At 36.8% G+C, this 19334-nt stretch overlaps 1 protein-coding gene across 1 annotated transcript in view; it reads right to left on the bottom strand.

The window, feature by feature from the left end:
• LOC136830711 (terminal nucleotidyltransferase 5C) overlaps nucleotides 1-19334 on the bottom strand; it is an 826400-nt gene that overhangs the window by 633501 nt on the left and 173565 nt on the right. Inside the window, exon 3 of the mRNA XM_067090497.1 lies at nucleotides 5186-5251. The gene's annotated coding sequence lies outside the window, so the exon portion shown is untranslated. The remainder of the gene's footprint in view (nucleotides 1-5185; nucleotides 5252-19334) is intronic.

The following is a 19334-nucleotide window of genomic DNA, read 5'->3' as shown; positions in this document are numbered from 1 at the left end:
ACCATTTTCTTTCGGAGCAAAGTCATCTCTGAATCAGCCAAGAGATTGCCTTTGCATTAGCGCACAGAGATATGTCTCTACTCTAAGGAATTTGGAGCAAGGTTATCACCTCTGATTCAGCCAATAGATTTTCTTTAGCGCAAAATTAACTATCTACTGTTAATTACATTTGCTGACTGTCTACATACCACAGGAAATGCCTCTCTTTACAGAGCGACGTTAAGCTTCAGTCCACAAAAAACCTGAAACTAATCTAAATGAAGCTTACTGAAGTCACACGGACTTAATCATCAAAACAATGCACCTGATTTTATGCTTTTTCTGTCTTTTTTCCGTGCAGACAAGTGGTGGACGAGACGGCCATCCTGCTGCGGTTATCTAAACAGGACAGAACTCTAAGAGAGAGATAGATTATGGAATTCGGGATAACAGAAGCACGGAGATCATTCCGTTGCCTTAGCAAGCAGGTCCAGAAGCTGCTGATTCCCAAAGTGCATATAAATGTGAGATAATACTGCCTGGTGTTGCTATGCAGTCTAAAGGACACCAGAATCAATCTATTCATAGTGTTGCCTTTAACATTACTGTTTAATTTTAAAATACCGACAGTAACGTACAAGATCCAACTACTTCCCAATCAGGGTAAAGGTGGAAAGAAAAAGAAGGTAAGAACTGAAAGGAATAAAGAAAAGGCTAAAGAAAACAAACTGATATTTACAGAGTTTTGAATTTCAGTTGTAAGATAAGGTGGTCAGATACCAACATCGTAATTATATATATATATATATATATATATATATATATATATATATATATATATATATATATATATATATATATATATATATATATATGTATGTATGTATGTATGTATGTATGTATGTATGTATATATGAATTAGACAACAGCATCCCTTGTAAAACTGAGAGAGAGAGAGAGAGAGAGAGAGAGAGAGAGAGAGAGAGAAGAGCACCATAATTATCCCCGTTTTCCGCAGTGCTACTTTTTCTTTGTCTTTTGCCACCTCCACCGCCGCCCCCTCTCCCCCAACCACCACCACGAAATTCAAGTACCAAACCTAAAACGGAGAGTTTGCTGCGCGTCTAATTACCACCTGTATGACTTCAGCCCTTGTTCGTCCTCGTGAAGCTGATTAAAAGCAATTGTGTCTCAAAGTTTACCCTCAGAGTAATGTCTGATTAATTAACGTATAGTTTCGCTGACTACTACTTTACATCAGTTGTTTTCACTCTTCTATAACGGTTCATGTACTGTATACCTGACAGTTCCAAGGCTTAAAAAAATAAGTTTTTCGGGGAAACTTTCAACATACTTTAGCTGCTTGGTGCAAGATACAATGAGTCATAATGTGGCTAAAAAGCTGACAGCATGTTAACAGTGATATTCATGTCTTACGAAATAAAATCAAGGATTTTAATTCTTTTAAATATATACTTTTAAAAGGGTCACAATGCACCTAAAATCAAGATTAAGTAATCATTCAGTTCACACCACACAAGAATCGATAATTAATTATATTCTTATGAACAGCTTCATAGTCATTTCTTTTTAATACTTGTCAAAGTAAACAATACTCTTTGCTTGCGTACTAAGTACGCGTTGTGTTAATTACAATTGACAGTCTTTGTGTGTGCTTCTTTATTCTTTTATTTATCAATTACATTGAAAACTTTACATCAGCACTGTTATACACGGAATGTATTCTGTCTCTCTCTCTCTCTCTCTCTCTCTCTCTCCACACACACAAATACGTATAATTTCGCGGATAAAATAAAAGATAAAAGTGAGAAATATCTAATAAAATACTTCGACAAACAATGATTTGCATATGTACCAAAAATAAAGAAGAGAAATACAATTTCCCTTGCTTTCCCTCTCTCTGACACGCAAAACAACATCCTTTCAGAAAAAAACAGGCAAATTAATGTCACTCACTCATACCCCTTAATCCCTCTCTCTCTCTCTCTCTCTCTCTCTCTCTCTCTCTCTTATCCCACTTTCTCCACCCTAACACCCCTCTACTCTCTCTCTCTCTCTCTCTCTCTCTCTCTCTCTCTCTCTCTCTCTCTCTACTTTCCAAACTTCTCCCTAACACCCCTCTACTCTCTCTCTCACTCACTCTCTCTCTCTCTCTCTCTCTCTCTGTCTCCAACCCTCCCTGTCACTTCCCTCTTTTTCTCCCTAACAGCCCCTCTACGCTCTCTCTCTCTCTCACTCCTTAATCTCTCTCTCTCTGTGTCTCCAACCCTCCCTGTCTCTTTCCCCCTCTTTTTCTCCCTAACAGTCCCTCTCTCTCTCTCTCTCTCTCTCTCTCTCTCTCTCTCTCTCTCTCCCTAACACCCTCTCTCTCTCTCTCTCTCTCTCTCTCTCCAACCCTCCCTGTCTCTTTCCCTCTTTTTCTCCCTAACAGCCCCTCTACTCTCTCTCTCTCTCTCTCTCTCTCTCTCTCTCTCTCTCTCTCTCTCTCTCTCTCTCTCTCATACATACACAAACAAACAAGTAAAAAGAAACCACCACCAACTTCCACCACCACAGACGCTCCCAGGGGAGGAAAAAAAAAAAGAAGAAGAAGAAGAAGGGGTTGTCTCTAGGGCCATCACAGCAGCCACAGACTCAGCCTCCTTCACGAGAGAGCCGCCCATAACTCTCGAAGAGACACTGAACCTTTGAATCAATCCGACAAGGATTTTCAATCAAGGGACAAGTGGTTGTGGGGTATTTTTAGCGTCTTGAAAAGGAAGTGAGGCGTTTTCAATGTATTTTTTTAATCTATGTGAATGGACGGACTAGTATAAAATTATAAAAGAAATTTTGAAATTTATTAAATCGGTATTAAAGGAAAGTTTGAAACTATTAAATTAGGAAGAGAGGTTTGGCAATGTATTTTTTTAATCTATGTGAATGGGCGGACTAGTATAAAACTATAAAAGAAATTTTGAAATTTATTAAATCGGTATTAAAGGAAAGTTTGAAACTATTAGATTAGGAAGAGAGGTTTGTCAGCGTTTTTTTTTATCTACATCAATGGACAGACTACTATAAAATTATAAAAGAAATTTTGAAATTTATTAAATCGGTATTAAAGGAAAGTTTGAAACTATTAGATTAGGAAGAGAGGTTTGTCAATTTTTTTTTAATCTACATCAATGGACAGACTAGTATAAAATTATAAAAGAAATTTTGAAATTCATTTAATTGGTACTGAAGGAAAGTTTGAAACTATCAGATTAAGAAAATTGGTTTTTTAATGTTTTTAATTAATCTACGTGAATGGACCGACTAGTATATTTTAAAAAAAATATGAAATTTATTGAAATGTAATAGAAGAATTTTGAAATTCATTTAACTGTACAGAAGGCAAGTTTGAAACTAGCAAAGTTGTTAAAATAGTAAAAACTTGTTAAAGGAAGTGGTTTTTTAATGTTTTTTTTTATCTACATGATTTGACAGACATGTATAAAATTTTAAAGTTTTGAAATTTGCTAAACTGTAATAGAAGATTTTGAAACTGTTACATAAGTAAAATATTAAACTGCTGTACGACTAATATAATCTCATTTGACATTTTATTAAATTCTTTAATTATTGTTAAATCATTCTGAAAATTGAAAAATAAAACCTTGAGCTCACGGTTACCTTCGGCCATTAGAAAAAGAAGTGTTTCTTTACAAGAATGAAATGAGTAAGAAATCTGAAAATGTCAAACTTGCATTTGAGGTTATTTTTAGACTTTATTTTAAAAGAGAAGGCTCTGTTTATCTGGCTGAATGGTCAAGTAATTTTGAATTTATTGAGGTATCTGAGGAAGCTTTAAATTGTTTAATACTTTAAAAAATGATTACGAATTTATAACAATTTTAAATTTCTATATAACTGAAATGATTACGAAAAGTAAAACCCTGAATTTATATTGACTTTACCTGTTATCGGTTGGAAATGCTTCTGTTTAATAATAGTCACTTTATAAAACATTAATGCAAGGTTTTAAAAAAGTAAAACTTGGGATTCTGAATGACTTAGGTCTTTATCAAGCAATAATTTTCTTTTCTTATCCAACTGTTATTAATATAATATCAATATAAGGCTGTAGAACATTTGATCAATACAGTAAATAAAAATATTTACCGAAAACCAAACATATGGATAAAAGTAATTTTTGGAAAATTCCGTAACAAGAGCTGATATCACACCAGATGGTTTCTGCGACAAAAAAAAAAAAAAACACAAAATTAAAAGAATATAACATGGAGGAGGAGGAGGAGGAGGAGGAGGAGGAGGAGGAGGAGGAGGAGGAGGAGGAGGAGGAGGAGGAGGAGGAGGAGGAGGGGAAAAATGGACATCGAACGAAAAGTTATATCATTTTTCGGGCGGCGAGGGGAGGAAATGAGCCGTTTCCAACGGATGACTGCGGACCGATCGAAAAGGCGAACTTGGTATTACAGCTGGTAGGCACCAAATTGAATCCTGATATGGATCACTGAATCTCTCTCTCTCTCTCTCTCTCTCTCTCTCTCTCTCTCTCTCTCTCTCTCTCTCTCTCTCTGTTGGAGGATTTCTTCGAAAACTAATCTTTCACTCCCTATTTCATGGAATTAATCTCATTAGAAAATAAATTTCACATCTCTTTGGAATCGCTTCCTGCAGAAATAAATTTTTTTTCGAGTGCTCTAATCTTTCAGGAAATAATTTTATTGGAAAACGAATTCCAGTTTCTCTCTTTGGAAAGACTTCTTCAGAAAACATCTTTTCGTTATCTTTCAGTAAATGATTTTCTTAATAAAAACATATTCAATCCTCACTGTTTTATTAAAGGATTTTTTTTTGGGGGGGGGAGAGATTTTACGCACTTGATCTCTCACTCTCTCTCTCTCTCTCGTAAAGAATGATTTTCTCTATGTTCCTTAATTGCAGTTGTGAATGAAAGTTAGGTTTTACGTACAAAGTCATTAATAACCATGTCGAACAAACTTACTTAAAACTCAACAGTTCGCGTAAGAATATAAAGCTGAATGAACATATATGAATATAAAGAATGAATGCAAATATATATATATATATATATATATATATATATATATATATATATATATATATATATATATATATATATATATATATATATATATATATATATATATACCTAGCCATGGATACAGGTACTTACCTGTTCTTTAGGAGAATGCCGTGCGCCTCCGGAAGACTTGAAAACGCTTAGAATCTGAGCTGTTACCTGGAACCATACAAAATTTATATTAAGGTTAGAAATGTACTATGAAGCGTAAATAATATATTAATTGAAAGAAAAAATCAAAGACTGATTCACCAAAATCTTATTGCAACTAAATGTAGTACTTATTGACAAAGCAAACGAGACATCTTCATGCGCCTAAGGTTAGTGTAATAAATTCTAGCAGTAATGGAAGAATTTTCCTGATGCCTAACATTCGATGCTATGAAAGAGGTGTGACTTTTCGACTGACGAAGGTTATAGATGGAACATAGAATTTAGGCCAAAGGCTAAGCACTGGGACCTATGAGGCCATTCAGCGCTGAAAAGGAAATTGAGAGTACAGAGGCTTGAAAGGTGTAACAGGCGGAAAACCTCAAAGCAGTTGCACTATGAAACAAGTATTAGGGATGGGTGGATAGCAAGATGGAAGAGAGAGAATATGAATGGAGGCACAGTAAAAGGAATGAAAGGGGTTGCAGCTAGGGGCCTAAAGAAGGGACGCTGCAAAGAACCTTAAGTAATGCCTACAGTGCACCGCGTGAGGTGCACTGACGGCACTACCCCCCTACGGGATTCGACTGTCGCGGGATATCATTTCTGATCTGACAAGGGTTTGTTTCTGTTTAGCAGATGAAGAATGCCTCAGTGTCTCATATTTCAGTAGCTGAGAGATTCTTCTTTTAGCTGGAGGGCTGACTAGACGAGAATACGTCCTTTTAGCTGACGAGGGCTGACTAGATGGTATCTGTTTTTCAGCTGACGAGGAATCTCTCTTTTCAGCTGACGAGGGTAGGACGAGAGATGTCTCTCTTTACTAACGAGGGATGTATCTTTTGCAGCTGACGAGGGTATGTGCATTTTTAGCTGACACCGGATTTCTCTTAATAGCTGACAAAGGGAGATATCTTTGCTTAGCTGAAGAGCAGATGTCCCTTTTTTAACTGACAGAGGGATGTCTCTTAACACCTGACGAGAGATGTCAAATTTAATCCTTTTGTATGTGACGGAGTGTCTCTTCTTCGCTGACAAGGACATCTCTTTGTAACTAAGAGAATATATCTTTGGCTGACAAGGAATGTCTCTTTCCACTGACGAGAGACGTCTCTTTATAGGTAACGAAAGCATGGCCTATGTCAAGGGTATGTCTTTTTCTTTTAGCTCATGTGGGATGTCTTTAATTGTTGACAACGGAAGTCTCTTTTTAGCTGACAATGGAATGGGCCTTTATATCTAAAAGATGTCCTTTCGTTGGCTGACAAGGGGCTGTCTCTTCACAGCCGACGAGGAAAGCTATCACGGACGAGGGTCTCTTTATAGCGAACGAGTAGCTGTTTCTTATACTCTTAGCCGCTGTGTTATTTTCTCTTCAAAGCTGACAAGGTGATGTTTCTATATCTAAAGAGAGGGTGTCTCTTTTTAACAACGAGGGGACGTCACTTCACCAAAATCGCAGCTAACATACAACGAAGATAAAAAAAAAAAATAAACAAGTAAAAAAGGCACCGAAGTTTCTTCGGCGCAATCGAATTTCCTGTACAGCCGTTACTGCGTATAATCAAGGCCACGGAAAATACAGTAGCTCTAGCTTTCGGTGGTCTCGGCATAATGCTATATGAGCCGCGGCCCATGAAACTTTAACCACAGCGTGGTGGTGGCCTATCCTATATCGTTGCCAGAAGCAGGATTATGGCAAACTTTAACCTTAAATAAAATAAAAACTACCGAGGCTAGAGGGCTGCGGTTTGGTATGTTTGACGACTGGAGGGTGGCTGATCAACGTAATTTGCAGACTTGTAGCCTCAGTAGTTTTTAAGACCTGAGGGCGGCCAGAACAAAGTGCGGACGGACAGACAAAGCCGGCACAATAGTCTTCTTTTATAGAATACTGAAAAGACCAAAACTTACAAAACTTGTGTATATTTCCACAGAAACAGAGTGAAGGACGAAACGTCTCGAAACTCTTAAATGAAAATACACTCTAAGTCTTCCAATTTATGAACGCCACTTTCATCTCCCTTCTCCCACATAAACAGTTTTCACGAAAGACCAACCAAACAAACTTTTCTCGAAATTTTCTTCCTAATTTAATCTACCTGCGTCCTTCGGATTCCATCCCATAAATAAGGAAAAATAGACAAGAGACACATCTGCAATAATGTTTACGTCGCCTCCTCTCTTCCTAAAACATACGTGAGTCATATTATATGGTCGATGCGCTCCTCTGAAACAGAATCTCGCGATTCTGTTTTCGTCTGTGCTGGGTAAAGGATTACCTCCTCCTAACTCTCCACGATTTAGTTATTTTCATACGATACACGTTTTAACCGAGTACTGATCATTCAAATCAATTATTTTTTCTCTCTCTCTCTCTCTCTCTCTGCTGTTTACAAACCTTAGATTCCTCAGTTTGTGAGTCAGGAGCATTACCACAGCGCCACATGGACAAGAAATATTGTTGGAGTGATTGAGTCCTATGCAACTTGGCGCTGCGACGACTATGGTCATCGGCCCCGTAAATAAATAATATAAACTAAAAAGAGAGAGAGAAAGATTCGAATTACAGTTAAGAGACGAGATAACTCCGAACAAACTTTTCAGAGAGAGAGAGAGAGAGAGAGAGAGAGAGAGAGAGAGAGAGAGAGAGAGAGAGAGAGAGATACGAATTACAGTTAAGAGACGAGATCTCAAAGTCAACTTCACTCAGAGAGAGAGAGAGAGAGAGAGAGAGAGAGATACGAATTACAGTTAAGAGAGAGAGATCTCAAATTTCAGTCAGAGAGAGAGAGAGAGAAATCAAGAGAGAGCTCAAAGAGAGAGAGAGAGAGAGAGAGAGAGAGAGATACAGAATTACAGTTAAGAGACGAGATCTCAAAATCAACTTCGCTCAAAGAGAGAGAGAGAGAGAGAGAGAGAGAGAGAGAGAGAGAGAGAGATATATCAGAGAGACTCAGAGAGAGAGAGAGAGAGAGAGAGAGAGAGAGAGAGAGAGAGAGAGAGAGAGAGAGAAAACCCACTGCCTGGTTTTAACTTCGCTGTCTCATGTCATCCATTCACACTCCTACTTCGCTTTCCCAACTCCATATCTCTATCTCCTCCTTCTTCTTCTTCTTCTTCCCTTCTCCCACTCCATATGGCTGCCGTCGCCCCAGTGACTGACAGAGAGCGCCACCCCGTGATATGGACGGGAGAAAGTCTTCCACTTCGTTAACTACGAGACGTTCAAAAGGCTGTTACCGTCCATAACCAAGCATGAAAATTCTTGGATAAATATGTTTACCCGTCCGAGCGGCCTTGAAATTACCTGGAGAGAGAGAGAGAGAGAGAGAGAGAGAGAGAGAGAGAGAGCGGAAATGGCATCGGTTTTCGCTGCATCCGGGTGAAGGAGGACTTTTTCAATTACTGACTGACTGGGGGATTGCCGTGTTTGCCTTGCAAGTTGAAGAAGATCATATTACTAAGCCAATTTCTTAGGATATTTCTTTTTTTTTTCAAATAATTATCATGTTCTTGCATTCTTATATATGTATTTATCCAGTTTCTCTTAAAATACGTACAGAAAATATACATTTCTTCGTTGTTCTTAAGCCTGTCGAATAACCTTCCGTTTCAGAGTGGAAGTTCGTAAATTTTGAAACCAATCGAAAATATACATTCACCCGAAAAAAGTGGATTAACACTGAATATATTAGTCGGTTATTAAAATGCGAATGTGATATTTTCACTGCAATTGTTATTACTATTATTTATGCTGCTGTTGTTATGCATTTTTTCTGACAGACGCATTAGAAAAATATTTATAAATGATTTAAGGAGGCACGAACTTTCACTTTTTAAGGAGGTTATTCAATACAAATAAATACAACGAACAAGCACATTTTTCTGTATACATTTTAAGAGAAACTAAATAACCGATTAACGAAACTGGGTAGGTATGATGAATAGGTGTTTATTTGCTGAAAGATGTAAAAAAAATAGAAAAGAAGGTAATATTTTCCTCTCTTCACAATAAAATCCACAATTCTTTTCTGTCCTTCAACGTGTTAATACAAAATACGTCAAGTAAATATGGACACTCGCGGGTCAGTGTAGTATGTATACGTAGTTACTGATCCGAAGAAATTATTCACGGTAAAAGTATTCACTTTCACTAAGCGATTTTTTGACAAGCATAAAGTTATCCGCTAAGATGACAGGACGAGTTTTTTTTTTTTTCTCAGGTGTGACGGAACACCTTCTGAAAAAGAACGAAAGAAAAACATCTGTGTAAGAAAAAGACAGTAGAGGAAGTATACAAAAAAATATCCTAAAACCAAATTTTCTCTCTCTCTCTCTCTCTCTCTCTCTCTCTCTCTCTCTCTCTCTCTCTCTCTCTCCGCGAACAATGCTTGAAATGTAAATAATAAGAAGAAAAATAATAAAAATAACATGCATTCTCAGAGCATTGCTAAAACAATACATGTTCCTACCAACCCCCCGACCAAATCGTCTCAAAGAGCATTAAGACTGATGAAACGGTAAGGAAAACGTCAATATGCTTCTCACAGAAAGTAAATAAATAACATAAACAATTTTTTCCAGGTATATGATGGTGTAAAAGCTAAGTATACTTTAGTTCAACCAGACCACTGAGCTGATTAACAGCTCTCCTAGAGAGGGCTGGCCCGAATTATTAGATTTCTTTTACGTGGCTAAGAACCAACTGGTTACCTAGCAACGGGACCTACAGCTAATTGTGGAATCCGAACCACATTACAACGAGAAATAAATTTCTCTAATTCTTCATTGGCCGGTAGGAGAATCGAACGTGGGCCCAGCAGAGTGCTAGCCGAGAACGATACCAACCCATCCAATGAGGAAGATATGTTGGTGTAACACAAATACCCAGATGACCTACATTTCACTGTAACAAATGTCAGCATCAAGGTCAAGGTCGCTAATTCACTAATGCCGATGTGATCTGAAAGGGTTTTCGGCAACGGGGGATGCATGGCAAATATGAAGACTACATCCCTTGAAGTTCCCAAATTAATAATAACCAAGGTTCTTCAAGGTGTGCGCAGACAAACAAGACGGACGATTTTCCTTCATGCACATCCATGCATGATGGTCTACCTTTGTGCCATGTTTGAGTGGGATCCCTTCGACCGTGCAGTAGCAGGAAGAGTTGCGAAGACAAGGTAAGCGTGGCAGACACGCTGACAGAAACAATGAGCGATGACGACAGTCCTCCCCACTACCAGCCACTCTATTACAATATGGGTTTCAAGCCAAAGTCCAGCTGACAACTGCTGTCAGAGCAAGGACATTCCATTTTACGAAAGCTATATTGTGAACGCAAAGAGAGAGAGAGAGAGAGAGAGAGAGAGAGAGAGAGAGAGAGAGAGAGAGAGAGAGAGAGAGAGAGAGAGAGAGAGAGAGATTCTTATACATATTTTCATCTCCCGTTTTGATAGTTTACATATACAAAGAATATTTTCATCTCCCGTTTTGATATGGCTAAGACCCAAACAGTCGATTAACAGGTATGTACCTAATTCACTACCTACGTCAACAGATGCACATTGAATTTTAAATAACTCGTCCGTTCGTCCTTCCTCGTCCAGGTCAGGAATCGAACTCTGGGTTCTCAGTCTGTGATCTGATCACCAGAGAGAGAGAGAGAGAGAGAGAGAGAGAGAGAGAGAGAGAGAGAGATCCAATTAACTCTTCTTTTACCATCCATACTTCAGAAATGAATTCTCCGCAATCCAATGCACTTCTGGAAAAATTAAGTGGTGCATGTGAACACGAAAAACATTACAACTCCCCCACCCTCCAAAAACCCCTCTCGGCCACTTGGCATGCAAAGCCATAAAACAATTTCTGAGCTTCAAAAAAGAATATTACATTTTCCTCTGATGAAATTTCAGCGCAGGAGAAAGGGGCAACATCCCCAAGAATGCCACTAGATATATATATATATATATATATATATATATATATATATATATATATATATATATATATATATATATATATATATATATATATATATAATGAGACTGGATGTAGATCAAGATACAAAGAGTGAGATTATGTACATCATTCTTTTCATGACATACTCTTTTTATTAACTACCCAAAGTAGCATTCAGAATCTTCACACACACACATGCATTCACGTTTCTAGCGTACAAGTTTATTTGAATGTCTGAGGAAAAATACAATTGTTAAGAGCGTATCAGCATCAATATCGCCATATCATTACGCAAAGGATTCTTTTATTAGATTAATTAATTATAAACCACCTTCTTGACTTCTAGTACGTCTGTCTGTGTTAACACATAAATCACCTAAAAATTAACAGGCATATTACTACAAATTTCTCTCTCAAAATCATCTTTGGACCAAATGTCAATCTCTTGGATTTTTTTTCCGGCAATGCACCTTCACATCCGGTAACTAATCACTTCGGCCTTGCTAATGAATACTTTTCATAGTTTGCGCCTGACTTAAAAAGTAACCGAAGGTTTTCCATGAATACCTTGTGACTGTGACAGGAAACCACCAGTTATTTTAGACTGTATTGCGGATTCGCATCTGGCAACAGACAGCTTTTTATCAGTCCTAGGTTAAGTAGCCAGGTCTACAGGTTCTTAACGGAATCAATAAATGAACAGCCCAACAATATACTCTCACTCATTTCTTATACTTTCCATCCACAGTCAGAGCTTTTTGAAAACCAGAGAAATTAATGGAATAAAAGTGGCCCGTCACCTCGAAGACAGAGACAACCCCGGGTCGTGAAGGTCAAAAGACTGCAGGAATCGGGGAAAACAAAAGCACTGGGAGACGTCCAAGGTTTGTCATTTTCCACTGGAGCAAGAGAGCAAGAAGCTTCAATGATAATATATCCATTTACACACACACACACACACACACACACACACATATATATATATATATATATATATATATATATATATATATATATATATATATATATATATATATATATATATATATATATGGGATAGTGTTTACGTACAATCAAGACTGATTCTATTAAATCACCTCATAAGTCCATCACAAGTAAATCCAACATACTAAAGACTTAACATAACTTGGAGTCCTAACTGTCGTCTGACCATCACCTAAACCACCCAAGGCTATGCATTAATTAAACGCGTCCGAGGAAGCATGAAGACATTTGAAGGTTACGACTTCAACATGTAAACTGGGCGACCAGTAGCACCACCGAATCTCGGTTCATCTGGGATGATGATATTCAGGACTTGTCTAGCTTCTTTTTCAGTACGTTGAGCGGGTTAATTAGCCGTGGCTGATATGCAGCCGAGGAGACAGTTCCATGTGTTTGTGACCGAGTGAACAAACAGGAGAAGGGGATTCCAAATAGTGGATAAGGAGTGGGAGAGGATGGAAATACCTAAAACGGTGGAGATGGGACAGTGGGAGATAATAATAGGATGAAGGCAATTCCGTGTGTTTGTGACTGAGTGAACAAACAGTAGGAGGGAATTTCAGATAATGAAGAGGAGTGGGAAAGGATGGAAATATCTACAGGAGGGATGGGGGTGGGACAGGGGGAGGTAATAAAAAGGAATGGAAGTTGGCCAATGGAGGTGATGTGATGGACAGAGTGATTTGACTTCAAGACAAAAAAAGGGACGGGGGTGGGCCAATGAAGGAGGTGATGTGATAGAAAAAGAGGTTTGATATAATGAGAGGTAAATTCTGACGAAGGGAAATTCTAACATAGAATAAGGAATAAGGAGGGAATAAGAAACAAGGGGGAATGGTAAAGAAAAGGAAGATGCTACAGAGACTACCGGAAAAGGAAGGGATGAAATGAGGTACTGAAGGAAATACGAGTTAAGAAGGAATAATAAACAGGCTACTTGGAGGAGGGGGAATAGGAAGTAGCATGGGCTGAGGAATGGGGAGGAACGAGTGCAGGGGTTGGGGTAGGGGTATGGGGGTGGGGATGTTGCAGAGATAAAAAGAAACGCCCAGGTGACTTTAAACAATGTCGATCTGACTCCTTTCCATGCAATCTGTTCCGGCACCTGGAGTGGTGTGACCGTGATGGGGAGGGGGAAGGTGGTAGTGAAGGGGGAAGGGAAGGGAGATGGAGTAAGGAGGGGGAAGGGTAGGGGAGGTAGGATTTTAATGCAATGTCACGCCTCCTAATTCTCTTTTCTCAATTTTTTTCAGGGTTTGGTTTTAAATTATCAGTTGCGAACTATCCAAGTGTTATTTTCCTTTAGTCATGTCTTATTAATTTAAACATATTTTTTTCATTTTTGTTTACTTTCATTCTCAAGTAATGATGTCTTCAAATGATGGGTAAAAGGTACAATGTTTTCTCTGATATAATTCGGGTAATTACTCGGACTTAAATGCTTTTTTATTTTATATTTTTCTTATTCATTTATTCAACTTTTTAACTAGATCTACTAAATATAACCGGGCCATGCTTAAAATTTCATGGGCCGCGGCTCATACAGCATTATACCGAGAATACGTTGCCTGGCCTCCATTATAACAAACAAGTAAAAAATGTGCCCAAGTTTCTTCGGCACAATCGAGTTTTCCGTACAGCATACAATCAAGGCCACTGAAAACAGATCTATCTTTTGGTAGTCTCGGTATAATGCTGTATGAGCCGCTCCCCATGAAATTTTAACCACGGCCTGGTGGTGGCCTATACTATATTCGTTGCCAGAAGAGCGATTATGGCTAATTTTAACCTTAAATAAAATAAAAAACTACTGCGGCTAGAGGGCTGCAATTTGGTATGTTTGATGATTGGAGGGTGGATAATCAACATGCCAATTTGTAGCCCTCTAGCCTCAGTAGGTTTTAAGATATGAGGGCGGACAGAAAAGGTGATGACGGACAGACAAAGCCGGCACAATATTTTTCTTTTACAGAAAACTAAAATCAATCAATCAACCACGTTCATCCAAAATTTTTACTGGAGCATCCACTTGCTAAAACTCAACTCCTCTAATAATAAAATCTAATTATTTCATTATTCGTCGCTTATGTATCGAGGTCTATAAAAAAAAAACAGCTTTACAAGAAAACAATGTGCTTTCTTAACACAGAACCCCGTAGGGCGGTGCACTGTACGCATTACTTAAGGTTCTTTACAGCGTGCCTTCGGCCCCCCTAGCTGTAAACCCTTTCGTTCCTTTTACTGTACTTCTTTTCATATTCTCTTTCTTCCATCTTACTTTCCACCCTCTCCTAACAATTGATTCATAGTGCAACTGCTTTGAGGTTTTCCTCCTGTTACACCTTTCCAACCTTTTACTGTCAATTTCCGTTTCAGCGCTGAGTGACCTCATAGGTCCCAGTGCTTGGCCTTTGACCTAAATTCTGTATTCAATTCAATTCAATTAACCACAGAAAGAAAAATATATCAAAGGTATAGAATTACGAAAAAGATAAATGACATTCATTTAGACAAACAAACGAAAAAACGAAAATATACTGAAATATATTGCAAAATTGAAAAATAAAATCTTTGAATATATCAGTCACATCCGCTAGCAAAAGATGAAGGAAATAACATTGCAACATCGTTTTCACGTTTCAAATATTCTGCCATTCATGCTACTCCTATTTCGGTCACTACAAAACGAACCCTTCCTTTCATTTATAAAATAACGGCGCAAAAAATACATAAATAAATGTAGTTTACACTTCATTCCATTTGGGAAGGCAACGTTTTACAAAGTCATTTTACACAAAGGAAACATAAGACACCAATTGCTGTCATATTAAAACAAATGGCTTTCATCTTGTGACGTACTCGGGGGGAAAATGTAACTGAGTTAAGTGAGGGAACAATTAAGACAAAATGCTTTCACTTTGCTGCTAACATTCGTGCAGCTCTTACAGGCTACGTGAGCGGAAATTTAGTTGTTTATCTGTATTTTGATCTGGCGTCACACCAAGAAGGGTCCAACAAGGCCAAAGGCATATACAATTCCTTCATTTGTGAATAAAGATTGACTTAAAAAATTCATAAAATTCATAATCAGCAATATCTAAGTCTTGTTTCAAACGTTAAAAATACCGAAGATTATGACATACACATACATATATATACACATTATTCAAATATATATACGTATATACAAACAAAGACACATACATAACACATATATTATATATACATATATATAATACACACACAAAATATATATATATATATATATATATATATATATATATATATATATATATATATATATATATATATATATATAACACGGGAGCTTGTTTCCTTTAGAGCAGGTGGTCCCAAACGTCCTTTGGGATGAGGATGTTCGCCTCATGACCTTCTCCATTCAGGCTATGCCCCACCACAGTCGATTAACCTTAGGTACCTACTCCACTGCTTAGGACCAGAAAAAACACGATGGTTTATTTAATGGAGGCAATCCATAATCCCTTCCTCGCTCTTGTACGTATAAGGTGTAAATAAAGCCACTCCTTTATACGTCAAATAAGAATTATACCTTAAAAACAACGGTTTAATGGAAGGTATATCCGAAGAATGTGCCACGCTGTCGAACTTCTCAGTTCCAGAGGTCCTTTATCCCTCACACCTTTGGACTGTGGAACAGTCTCCCAGAGGATGTCGCGCATTTGGGACTTCAGAAGTTCAAGCGAAGGTGCAATGCGTTGGTACCCTAATGCTATTCCCCTTGAATTTCAATACATTTTTATCTATTTCTTTTTATTTATTAATTTTTTTTTCCTTTTTTAATAAGTGAGTGGGATCTATTCTTTCTGCATTTCCCTTTATCTCTTCTTACGTCTTCCTAATGAACACCATATTCTTTGGAAGGTTGAATTTCAAGTCAAGGGCCCTTTGGTGGCCTTGTTCCATAAGAATAGGTTTCATCTACTGAATTAATAATAATAATAATAATAATAATAATAATAATAATAATAATAATAATAATAATAATAATAATAATAATAATAATAGTCAAGCGAATAATCTACTAATATTAAGCTGTAACGTATCTACAATCTGTCATATTCATCAAAAAGCAGTGGATCATCTACAGTTATATATTTTCAAATGGTTTTAACTTATCCACAATCTGTCATATTCATCAACAGAGACGAGCTCATCTACAGTTATCTAATAATGTCCTAGTTTTGTTCGATTTTTTATATCACGTTACCTAAAATTTGATGTATGCATAATCTCTTCTGTCGGAGGTGCAAAGTTTTTTAATTGACGCAAAGTCTCGTACATGGGTTTATATATATATATATATATATATATATATATATATATATATATATATATATATATATATATATATATATATATATATATATATATATATATATATATATATATATAATTGTATTGAAAGGTTTCTTCACAACACGTTTCCGACATTCTCCTAAATATGTTTGTTCCTACATGAGCCGTAACCGTTAATTAGGCTATTCAGTGAAGTCAACTGCATACACTGACAAAAGACCCAAATTTATCCGCGCGAGAAAATAATCCCGGGAGGCATTTTCCCGAGTTGTAACCGAGTACTGGGACCTTTCCTTGAAAAAAGCTGGACGCCTTATCTTGAAAACTAACCACAGAATTTTCTTGAAAATAATCTCATTAGGTTTCCCACACCCAGATTACTCATTCAAGACCAACCTAACCTAACTTAACCAACCCTTAACCTAACCTAACCCAACTTAACCAACCCTTAACCTAGACTAACCTAACCAAACCCAACTCAACCCAGCCCAACCTGACCTAACCTAACCTTAACTTAACCCAACCCAAGCCAACCTAACTTAATCTAATCTAACCTAACCTAGCCTTAACCTTAACCTTAACCCAACCCAACCTGACCCTAACCTAACCTAACCTATGGGCATGGCAAAAAAAAAAAAACCGAGGCTGGTGCAATACTAGCATACATCTCAGGAATTTGCTCCCGGGAGTGCATGATTATGTAAATGATTATGTAAAAGAGCCAATTTCACGATGCATTAAGTGACAAACGAATCATATCAAGTGATCTTGTATTAACAAGAGTTCATCATATAACAAAGTAAAGGGGATTTAATTTGGTGAGAAATAATGCAATATAATTCTCCTCCATTCGTGTTATAATCTGCGTAAACAGAACTTTTCAGATCATCCGGAAAACCAAAGATCTTTCTCTCCAATATGTATACCATGATAGAATAAAATTAAATCAACTTGAAATAATTAATATACATATTTTAATGCGATACTGACTCGTCATAAATCATTCTTTTCAGTGACCATATAATTATATAAAACTACGATAAATAAATATTCAAAGACTTATCCTCCAATGTCCGTAATATATTAAAAAGGCAAGAAATTAAATTCAAAGAATTAATAAGTAACGTTTCAACTGAATACTTGATTCGTTATATGAAATTTTTAGTGACTTTAAAATCATATATAATTAATATTAAAAATTAAAGCAATGGAAGAGACGAGTAGATTTCGTTTTACATTACTGAAATTCATCAATACGTATTCCTCATACATTCTACAATTCATGACATTCCACGTTTTATTCAAATAATCACAAAATCGATAAAAATCTTGATGACTGAAAAGAGACAAAGTAATTATATTTTTCAAAAGCTTTTAACATTTCTCATACAGCTCTAAACTCCTTCATACAAGACACGTTCCCGTGGCGACCTTGACATCAATCATTTTCAACTCACTCTAATATCTTTGGCTTTCTTTTTATAATGGTGAAAATACATTTTTTCCCTTTTTAGAGCATAATATTTTTAAACGAAGATTATCATTTTTTTGATCAAACAAATATAATGACGTACTTTCTCCATCTCTAATAAAATAAACCGAATCTACCATCAATGGAATGATTATGATTATTACGAAAATTTTTGAAATACGCACATTCCATTAAAATCCGCATTTACAGACAAAGCTTCATTTACAATTGGACTCGCTGTATCTATTACCATAATCACATAACGCAAGGCTGAGAGGTATAACCGTCTATTAATCCCATGTTCTTAAATATGATTAGTCTGCCTACTTACTAAACTGACCTTTTACTTCTGCAAGTCATTTCTCTCTCTCTCTCTCTCTCTCTCTCTCTCTCTCTCTCTCTCTCTCTCTCTCTCTCTCTGTGTGTGTGCTTAAATCATTTCCATACCAGCTGAATTGAAAATGGGTTTCTTGGGTTAAATAAAACGTATTTTGAGGAAGTTTGTCCAATTCTCTCTCTCTCTCTCTGTATTACATATTTTCATTCCATTCCAGTTAGCATTTGTATTCTCAAGGTGTAATCTGAGATACATTCCCTGTAATCCATTCCAGTTAGTATTGGTATTCCCAAGATGTAATCTGATCTACATTCCCCTTAGCGAAGAAAATTTTCCAGTCTCTCTCTCTCAAAAGAAAAAAAAAATCCAGACCTTTTTATCAACTCATTCTCTGTCATTACTCAACTACCACGTGTGTGTGTTTTTTTTTTTTTTTTTTTTAGCGCCTGAGCACAATATCCCAAATGTCCTCCAGGGATCATGTGTACCACTTTCGATTTCAGTGAAAACGATACTGTTATAACGCCGGCCGTTGCTTCATCATCTATTTGGTAGTTTTATTCACATTTTCTGTCATATGGTTCGTTAGCTTCATCCATTCTCATCTCTCCCATTTTCATCAATCTATTCCACTTCTTCATTTTTATCTTAATCTGTATTTACTTTATTCCTTCAACCGCCACTAGAAGTTGTTCTCTTTATACTCTCATAACAGTGGTAAAATCTAATATCTTTTTATAAGTTTAATTCCTTCACCTTCATAAAGTTATTAACATAATTCCATTCTCTTTCTCCATGTAATTCAGCTATTAATCATCTTGAATCGCTTGTCAATCCGATTTACTTGATTCTCCATAAACGGCTTTAATCTCCTCACTATAATTCATCTTCCCTCTTCTGTTTCAATAGCGATTTTCATCTTATTTTTGTTATTATCCATCTTCATTTTCCAGCTTCAATTTCAATTTTAATCCTAT

Source organism: Macrobrachium rosenbergii, chromosome 47 (genome assembly GCF_040412425.1).
Source record: "Macrobrachium rosenbergii isolate ZJJX-2024 chromosome 47, ASM4041242v1, whole genome shotgun sequence".
Classification (NCBI taxonomy): Eukaryota; Metazoa; Arthropoda; class Malacostraca; order Decapoda; family Palaemonidae; genus Macrobrachium; species Macrobrachium rosenbergii.
The sequence above is the reverse complement of the archived record's forward strand: the minus strand, read 5'-3'. Positions and strand labels throughout refer to the sequence as shown.